Genomic DNA, 10,436 nt, shown 5'->3' on the forward strand with positions numbered 1-10,436 from the left:
GATCTGCTACAGCAGTAGTTTATGTGGAGAAAAATATAGGGGTTAATTTGGCAGCAAACTCATTATTAGTGTGATAGGGCTGCTAGAGCAGTAACGTGATTTTAAGCTGCCTTAATAGGATCAGAGGATTAAAGTTGAAAGGGACCTTAGCATCCAATCCAACCCCTTCATTTTACAGATGGGCTAAAAGAAATTAAGGAACTTCCCTATGGTCACACAGATGGTGAGCGGTGGAGCCAGAATTCAACCCCACTGTCCCCGCACAATGTGGGCAATAGGTCCACCATTCTCTGAGCAGGGGGAGTAGGTGTTGGGAGGTAGAAAGAGTTTGAGCCTCGTCCTCAGGAGAAACTTGGGTTTGAATCCTGCCTGTATGACCATGGTGTGCCTCGGTTTCTCCACTTGTAAAAAAGAAGATAGTAACATCTGTCAAATTATAACCTCACAGAACAATTGTGTGGGACAGATGAGATAACCAATTAATAAGCATTGTGCTAGGTATGGAGATACAAAGAGAAACAATCAAGCTGTCCCTGCCCTCAAGGAACTTAGATTCTAATAACAATATCTATAAAGAGCTTTACAGACTTTAAAGAGTTATATAAATGTCAGCTAGTATTATTTATAGTATTGTATTCAGTTTTTTAAAATTTCTTTTATTTTTATTGTATTCAGTTTTGAGGACCCCTCTTTTTAGAGAGACATTGACAAAGTAGAGTGGCTAAAGTAGGGTGACCAGGATGGCAGAATCTGGAAACAATTTCATGAGTAGTTGATGGAAATGTGGATACTTGGCCTGGAGAAATCAAGGTTAAGGGGGTAGTTAGTATTTCTTAATCTACTGAGATCCTACTGAGAATAGGGAACTTTTGGGCACAGAGAATACATGTAAAATGCGGTCCAAAGCCTCCTTTTCTTGAGTTCAAAATCTAGCCTCAGGCACTTACTAGCTACATTACTCTGGGCAAGTCATTTAACCCTATTTGCCTCAGTTTCCTCATCTGTAAGATAATCTGGAGAAGGAAATTGCAAACCATCTGAGTAGGGTCACGAAGAGTCAGATACAACTGAAAAATGACTCAACAAAAGCCCTTTGGGAACTTATTATCTGGCTAAGGAAAGATGGCATATGTATGAGCAAGATGGAGCAGTAGTTGAGAATTTAGATAACTGCCCAAGATTGATACTCCAAAATAGTATTCCAGAGCAATGCATTGTGGGTTTCTCTACTAATGCTGTAGATACAATGATTGCCATGGAAGATTGAGAGAAGCCAGTTTGGAGTGAACAGGAAGTACTTTGTGGTATATGTGGGATTTGAGTGGCTGGCAGCCGGGCATTCTGGGTGGGTGAGATAGCAAGGATAGAAGAATGGAGGCAGGGAACTATATGGGTTATTGGGAAAGGAAAAGGCATGGCAAGTGGAAGTTTGATAATTCATGATAATTCGTGTGTGGGTTATAGAGGAAGGGAGGTTTTAAGAGATGGTTCTGGAAAGGAAGGTTGGGATTGGATGGTGTAGAGGTCTTGAATGTCAGGTGGAGAAGTTTAGACTTAGTCTTGTAGCCAATGGAGAGTCATGGAAGATTTTTGAGAAAATAAGGGCATGCTGAAAGTAGTGTTCTAGACAGATTTATCTGGCAGCATTGTGCAGGAAGGATTTGAGAAGGAGAGCTGGGAAGCAAAGGGGCTTGCTAATAAGGTGTCTGAAATAATCCACATGTGGAGAAGTGTAGGTGTGAGCTAGGGCAGTGCTATCTAGCAAGTCGACACATTTGTTGAATATATGCTTTGTAGAAGACTGAGTATAGCTCTATGGGAGATAACAAAAATGTAAAACGTATCCCTGCCTTCTGGGGAAATGACATAAGAAAATGAAAAATTCTGTAATTTCTTTTAAGTTTGGACCTGGGATTTCTTTAGTTTGGGGAACCCTGGTCAGGAAATTCCATGTACCGGTGGTGATTTGCAATTTACAGTCTGAGAGTGTTGCCTGGGGGCACTGAGAGTTTAACTTATTTGTCCAGGGTTTACACCACCAGTGTTTATCAGAGGTTGTACTTGAAACCTGTTCTTCCTGACTCCAGGGAGGTTCTCTAACCACTACACCACACACTCTATCTATAAAAATATTATCTGCAAACATCATCTAAGACAAAATGATGAGAGAGATATCAAAGATGAATATGATCCATTTCCAAAATGCTTGGTACCATAGGGTAGAAGGAGAGAGATCACATCAGGCTAGAGTGGTCAGGGAGGGCTTTTTGGAAGACATTGGCCTTGAAGAATTGCCGCCAGTGGCTGCGGTGCCGAAATGGCCAGAGATGGCCAAATGGAAAAGAAAAACACGGGCCAGGTAGAAGAGTAAAGAACAGCTCCGTTTATTTAACTGAGGGACAGGGCTTATATACCTTTCAGCAAGCAGAATCAACAAATCCACGTGTGAGGCATTTGCATAATGCATGACTTCCTCGTGCTTTTGTTCCCCTTTTGCTGGAAACAATATTGTGTTAATAGCCCACGGGTGGTATTTAGCACATGCTTGCTGTGGGGGTATTGGAGAGAGCACATGTATACCTAGGAGGCTTGAAGAGCCTTCATCCTGAGCAGCAGGATGTATGTGGAGGGGAGGTGGAGAGCCCACGTGCCCGAGTTATCAGCCCAAGGGCAAGAACAGGCCTCTCTGGCCTGTATCTTATCCCAGAATGGACTTTCTCAGAGCTGGCCCTCTACAAAGAATGATAGGATTGAGTAGACTGAGAGGAGGAGAAGGACATTCCAGATGCATGGAAAGACTAAAGCTGTTAACGTGGAACAAATCCCAGTGTGTTAGTCTGGGAGATATGGGGGTTTGGGGTACAGATAGTCATTTGACTGGAGCAGAGGTTTTGGGAAAATGTAAGTTGGAGACAGGATGATAAAGGTAGGTTGAATTGTACAAGGACTTGAATTGGACATTTAGGAAATTTGGTGGCAGCAATAGAAATGAAGGTCAGGATGTGAGAAATATTTATAAATAAGGCTTAGCCACTGGCCCCAGAGGCAACTTAGAACAATAGAAAGAACTCTGGATTTGGAGACAGAGGACCTGGGTTTAAACAGAGACTTCGCGACTTATTACCTGTGTGACCTGGGACTGGATGGCCTGTGAGGAGCCTTCTAACCTTAAATCTATGATCTTGTGAGCTGTGATTATATAGGGTTATAGACTAGGGGAAGAGTTGGTACCAAAGATCATTTAAAGTTTTGAGACCAGGGGACTTGAAAAATAGTGGTAACAATAGAAATGGGAAAGGCAGAGCAGATATTGAAAGCAGTAAATGAATTGTCACGTATAGAAAGAATAGACTTGTGAGATGCTGAAAAGGGCAGAATTAGTGAAATTAGTGAAAGGCACAGGGAGGTCATTATAGGCTCACCATGAGGAAGAACACGGCCTTTTTGGTCAGCTCTAGTTAGTATAGGCTGACTTGGGAAGAGAGTGAGCTGCCCTTTGCTTATTCAAGCAGAGGTTGGGTGACCACCTATCAGCACTTCTGTAGATGGGGTTACTGTATTAGGTGAATAAGTTTGATGAAGTGACCTCAAGACCCTTCCAACTCTAAAATTCTATGATTTTGGAAACCCTAAGATCTCATTATATTGTCTCTTCTCATTCAGAAAGAGCCAGTCTGACTTAAAAAGGAAAGCCAAGTGTGTGGGTGGGTTGTTTCTTTTCTTTTGGATATCTTTAAATGTCAAATTGCAGACCACGGCTCTTCTTGCTTGGTGGTTAGCAAGCAACCCCACGAGAATTGGGTTTTGAATAGCAATCTTGGCTAGGTCCTGACTACAGCAGGGCCAGCGGATCCTTCCATAATGCATTTCTAATGCACATGTATTTTTATAGAAATGAGATACTTTCCCTTTCCTCATTATTCCCAACAATATGATATGCTAACGCCAACACATGGTAATCTGTCATGATAGAATCATTTTGGTAGGGGGGAGGGTGAAGGTGGGTGGGGAGAAGAGAAAAGTAGGGGTGTTATGTATTTTGTTATAAAAACCAAAATAGTCTTAGGAAAAACACCTCCAGACTAGAATGCACCAGAAATGCATTTATTCTAGATCTTATTAGGCAGATTATCTTTGCTTTTCCCTTGCTAGAGTGGCCCTAGACGCAATTAGATAACACTGGATAGAACATTAGGCCTGGAGTCAGGAAGCCCTGGATTCAAATTTGGCCTCAAATGACTGAAATGACTGAACAACAACTTAGTGGGCAAATCATTTAACCTCTGTCTGCCTCAGTTTCCTCAATTGTAAAATGGGGATAATAATAGCACTTACATGGTTGTTGTGAGAATCATGTGAGATAAGCACAGTGTCTGCCATGTAGTAGATGCTTAATAAGTGCTTGTTCCTTTCCCCTTCCCTTTCCTTTTCTTTCCCTTCCCCTTCCCCCTCCCCTTCCTCTTCCTCTTCTTCCTCTTCCCCTTCCCTTTCCTCTTCTTCCTCTCCCCCTTCCTCTTCTTCTTCTTCCCCTTCCCCTCCCTCTTCTTCCCCTTCCTCTTCCTCTTCTTCCTCTTCCCCTTCCCTTTCCTCGTCTTCCTCTCCCCCTTCCTCTTCTTCTTCTTCCCCTTCCCCTCCCTCTTCTTCCCCTTCCCCTTCCTCTTCTTCCCCTTATCCTCCTTCTCCTACCACATCCTTCCATCATTCTTGTCACTTGGTTAGGCTTTCACTGTAGTCTTGCACCCACAGTTTTGGGAAGGACTTTTTAGCAGATCCACAGGCTGGAAAAAGAATCTCTCCAACAGTTTTTGAGTACTGTTCTGTGCTCAGCCCTGGGTTGCACTTTTTGAAGGAGGCAGAGGAAGAAAACCCAGTCCCTGACCTGGAGGAGTCTGTTGGGGAGACAAGATAACACAAATCCACAAACCACATAGGACGTTACACAACTAAATGAAGAAATGTGTAGGACAGACTGGAAATCTGGTGACTTTATTTTCTGAAGCAAGAATTAGGACATATGATTTGATAAAGGATATTCCTTTTGCAAGGCTTTTTAATAAGCCTGTTTTCTCATATAAAGATGGATGTCTTTGAGGTACCTTCCTCTCAGAGTGGCTGAGAAAAGTATCTTGGACACCTTAAAGCCCTATGTAAGTGAGTCATTATAATGATTCTGGCTGCCCCCAAATGTCAGGCCTGACATTTGTGCCTTGCAGCTTCCAGCCTGTTCAGCTAGTCTCATATGGTTCAAGGCTGGAGAATCACCGGTTTCCCTTCCCTACCCTTCTTCCTTCCCTTCTTCCTTCCCTTTTTCCTTCCCTTCCCTTTTTCCTTTCCTTCCCCTTTCCCTTCCCTTCCCTTTTCCCTTCCCCCTTTCCTTTCCTTTCCTTTCCTTTCCTTTCCTTTCCTTTCCTTTCCTTTCCTTTCCTTTCCTTTCCTTTCCTTTCCTTTCCTTTCCTTTCCTTTCCTTTCCTTTCCTTTCCTTTCCTTTCCTTTCCTTTCCTTTCCTTTCCTTTCCCTTTCCCTTTCCCTTTCCCTTTCCCTTTCCCTTTCCCTTTCCCTTTCCCTTTCCCTTTCCCTTTCCCTTTCCCTTTCCTTTTCCTTTTCCTTTTCCTTTTCCCTTTCCCTTTCCTTTTCCTTTTCCTAAATTGGGGTTATTAGTGAATGTTGGCTTTCAGAGATCACTTTACCATTTCATTGATTCATCAGCCTATCTGTTGTGTAGCTACATTATCATTGTGATGAGTTGACACTTCCCAAATGAAAAGATGGTTGTTAACCTGTTTGTTTTCAAATACATCATTAGTTCCTATGTAGCCAGGGCAGATGAGTTCCCTGTCCCAACCCCCTTTTCAGAACATGTAATCATTAACTCCTTCTCATCAGCAGATTGGGTTTAAATGATTTGCTGGATAAATAATTAGTAATTGCAAAGTGCCAGTGATGGAGAGTGATAAGGGGGGAAGACAGATAGAATTAGAATTATGCTTTACTTAGAGGAATGGTCAGAGTTTTTGTTAGCATCAGGGGGCAGAATGTTGGGACACATGGGTCCAATTCATCCTAGACCTTCTGATCTCTGGCTGTAGAAGCTCTGTGGCAGGAGGTACCATGGAGAGACTGGAAAAAAAAAGCCTGGCTTTGGAGTCAGAAGACCTGGGTTCAACTCACATGATGGCTTGGGGTAAGAAAATTAACCTGCCAATGCCTCACTTTCCTCATCTGTAAAATGGAAATAATGAAACTTGTATGACTTACCTCATAAAATTGTTACTAGAAACTGTTTTGCAAACTTTAAAATGCTACATAAATGTGTGCAATGGTTGTGGTCACAAACTGGTGGCAGGTAGAGTATGAAAGATAAGCTGGTGTGTATGAGGGAACTGGTCAGTTTGATCCCAGACTCAATCCTTAGAGCACATACATGATTCCCTGACTGGTGGAACCCAAGTGGAAGCTTGGTGAACTGCTTATGGGTGTGAGTAATGAAGGCACTCTTTTCCCTCTTCAGTGGAAGAACAGATATCGTCTACCTCCTGTAGCTTACTGTATGATGACAAAAAGTCTTTTAATTGGCTACTGAGCCAGAACTGATGTGTATACACAAGACTTGAACATATAAAATCTCATTATTTTTCCTGGCAGTTTATAAGTGAGGAGGAAGAAGAAATGTTGTGAGCTTTTAGGTATAGTAAGTTGTGGTAGCTGCTGTAGCAAGTGGTCTGCTGCCTCCAGCAACCTTCTCTCCCTACTTGGCCACCATGTGGCCCTGAATACTTAGTGCTGCTTTTGTCTCCTTTTTTGTTTGCAGTTATTTTTTCCTTATCTTAGGAGAATGGGTGTCAGAGACAATTAGACCAGGTTATGGCCTTGGGGAGCTTTGAAAGGTTGGAAGAGGCATCAAAGATCCAGCAACTGGAATCCAGCAAACTGACAGGACCCAAGTTCAAATTTGGCCCCAGACACTTGACACACTTACTAGCTGTGTGACCTTGGGCAAGTCACTTAACCCCAATTGCCTTGCCTTCCCCCCTCAAAAAAACACACAGACACACACAAAAGAAAGAAGAATGCTGGGCACATTTTGTTCATGTTTTTGCAGTAAAATACCTTGAAAATCAATTTAAATTCATCTTAGTTATGGATAACCCTTGTAATTTGGTGCTAAATGAATGCTATGAACAGCACCATAAGGGCTGTGTGAATTAATCACAGAAGGAACATTACTGAAGGCTTCGGGGAGGCTTCATGGAAAAGGTAGCATTTGGGCTAGGCCTTGAAGGATGAGTAAAATATGAAAAAAATTGAAAGAACATTTCATGAGTGGGGAATAATACGAGTAAAGGAAGGCAGGTGATCAAAAGAATAGTGTTCAGAGGATAGTGAGGAAACTGAGTGGGCCACAACAGAGAGTTCATGTTGGGGAACAGTAAGAAATTGGGAGGTAACGTGGTTAGGTGGAAAGAGCGCTTGGACTGGTGAGGAGGTCTGGATTCAAATCCTGACTGTCCTCTGTGACTTTGCTAAAATGTTTTTCTCTCTCCAGACCTCACTTTCCCCCTCTTGAAAATTCTTAGGTTGGGCTAAATGCTCTGGAAAGTCTCTTTAGCTCTTGGGGAAAAGGAAAGGAGCAAAGGAAGGAAGGGACCCAGATAGAATTACTAAGCTGAGTTTTTTTGTTTGTCTGTTTTTGCTTCCATTTTCTCAACAAGGAGAATGATCTTTAGACTGGAAAGGAGTGAGCAAAAATAGCTAATAAGGTATTGGTACTCAGGATAGTAAAAGAGATTTGAGATCATGGGTTCAAGTCACTTGAACTAGATGAAGTAAATCTCAAGTTACTCAAAGAACTGGGAGATGTTATGGCAGCCACAGTCTTTGAGAGACCACAAGATGGAGAGCAAGAGAGGTGCCATGGTTGTAGAGAGAGGCAATATTGTCCCAGCTTTCAAAAAAGGGAAGTCTACTGACAATGTGTCAATGAACTTTTCTTTAATTACTGGCAAAATTCTAGGTGCATTGTTAAAGGAATAATTGGTGAATACCTAGTAAAGGAAGCCATGCTTGATCATAAACCACTAGCATAGCTTGACCAAGAACAGATCATGTTAGAATAACCTCATTTCCTCTTTTTTTTTTGATAGGGTTATTAGATTGGTAGATTAGACAAATGTTATTCTTTACATAGATTTTTAGCAAACTATTTGATAAAATCTCCCATATTATTCTTGTGAGAAAAAATGGAGCGATGAGGACTAGATGATGGTACAATTAAGGGTTGGATGACCAGACTCAAAGAGCAGTCATTAATTGTCGTTGGCCCAATGCCAACATGGAAGGTGGTCTCTAGTGGAGTGTCCCTAAGGATCTGTCCTTGGTCCTGTGCTGTTTAACATTTTCATAAATGAGTTGGATCATGGCAGAGAAAGTGCCTGATCACATTTGCAGGTGACAAAAAGCTGGGAGGGATAACTGGTGAGCTGGATGAGAGGATGTAAAAAGACTTCAGCAAACTATAGCATTGGGCCAAGTTGAGTAAGATAAAATTCATTAGAGTTAAATGTAAAGGCTTGCATTTAAAACAAGCAAACAAAAATAAGCTTCCCCACAAGTATAGAGCTAGAGAGACATGACTAGATGGCAGTTAATCTAAAAAAAAAAGCTTATGTTCTTAGTGGATAACAAGCTCAATATGAGCAGGGTAATATGGCAGCCGAAGTTGCTAGCATAATCTTAGGCAGCAATCAGAGCAGTAGGTGTAGGGTCCACAAAGAAAGAGGGGGACAGGCTTACTGAATGCTGCCCTAGACTAGTGCTGTAGTATCCTGCTGAATTCTGGGGTGCCATATTTTAAAAGGAACATTAATAAGCCAGAAAGTATCCAAAGGAGAGAGATCAAGATGGTGAAGTGCCTCAAGAGTATGCCATGCTTGGATCAGTTGGGTACCTAATCTATTCCACTGATCCACTATTCTATTTCTTATCTAATACCAGATAGTTTTGAAGATTACTGCCTTATAATACAGTTTGAGACCTGGTACATCTAGGCTACCTTCCTTTGCATTTTTTTCATTAATTCCTTTGATATTCTTGACCTTTTGTTCTTCCAGATGAATTTTGTTCTTATTTTCTCTAGTTCTATAAAACAATTTTTTTTTTGGTATTTTGTTTGGTATGGCACTAAGTAAATTAATTTAGCTAGAATTGTCATTTTTATTATATTGACTCAGCCTACCCATGAACAATTGATATTTTCCCAATTGTTTAGATGTGACTTTATTTGTGTGAAAAGCATTTTGTGATTGTGTTCATCTAGTTCCTGGGTTTGCAGGAAGACTCCCAATTACTCTGTATTGTCTACAGTTATTTTAAATGGAATTTTTCTTTCTATCTCTTGCTGCTGGAGGATCAGTTGAATATAACATGAGCCTATTAAACAGAAATTATGGCTTGGAGAAAACTGGTGCTAGTGTGTATGTGGGGGGAGGGGTAGAAGGGAGAAGACACAAATGATAATTGTCTTAAACATTTGATGAATGGACAGCAGAAGAGGGAGGGAATAAGCATTATGTGCCAGGCATTGTGCTAAACACTTTGTAAATATTACCTCATTTGATCCTCACAATAACCCTGGGAGACAGATGCTATTATTATCCCCATTTTAGAGTTGGTGAGGCAAACAGAGATTAAGTGACTTGTCCAGGGTCACACAGCTGGTGAGCGTCTAAGGCTGGATTTGAACTCAGGTCTTCCTGAATTCAGGCCCAGAATTCCATCCACTATGCCACATAAATGCCCAAGAAGTAGCCAGCAGCTAGAAGAATGATTTAAGTTTCCTCTGCTTGGCCTCAGCTGGGAAGTCCTAGGAGAGATGGAAACCAAAGGGAAAGCAGGTTTAGGATTGATGTAAAGAAAACTCTCTAACAATTAGAATTGTGTTTTTTTTTTTAATGGAATGGCCTGCCTCAGTAGGTTGTGAGCTCCCTGTCACTAAAAGTCCTCAAGTAAATATTCGATTTCTACTTTTCCAGGGATTCTATAGAGTGGATTCTTCTTGAGGTTTGGGTTGAACTAGATGGGCTTTGAGGCTCTTTCCCATTCAGGTCTCCTATGAGAGATTGGGTAAGATCCACTTATGGAAGCCTTTGAGTGACAGGCAAAGAAAATTATTTCTTTTTTATTGACATTTAAATTTTATATTATTTTATGTAGTTTTTAAATGCATCTCTCCCTCTTCCTCTCCCCAGATATCAGTCCTTTGCAAAAAAAAAAGTGAGAAAAAAATGCAATTCAACAAATTAGGCATCACATCAACTGAGTGGGACATGATGTGCAATGTTTCACACCTGTATTCCCTTATCTCTGTAAAGAAGAAAGAGGAGGGAATTAAAAAAAAATAATTTCCAAAATTCATTAATAGGTTTGCCAGAATGTGGTTT

This window comes from Trichosurus vulpecula, chromosome 8, assembly GCF_011100635.1.
Source record: "Trichosurus vulpecula isolate mTriVul1 chromosome 8, mTriVul1.pri, whole genome shotgun sequence".
NCBI lineage: Eukaryota > Metazoa > Chordata > Mammalia > Diprotodontia > Phalangeridae > Trichosurus > Trichosurus vulpecula.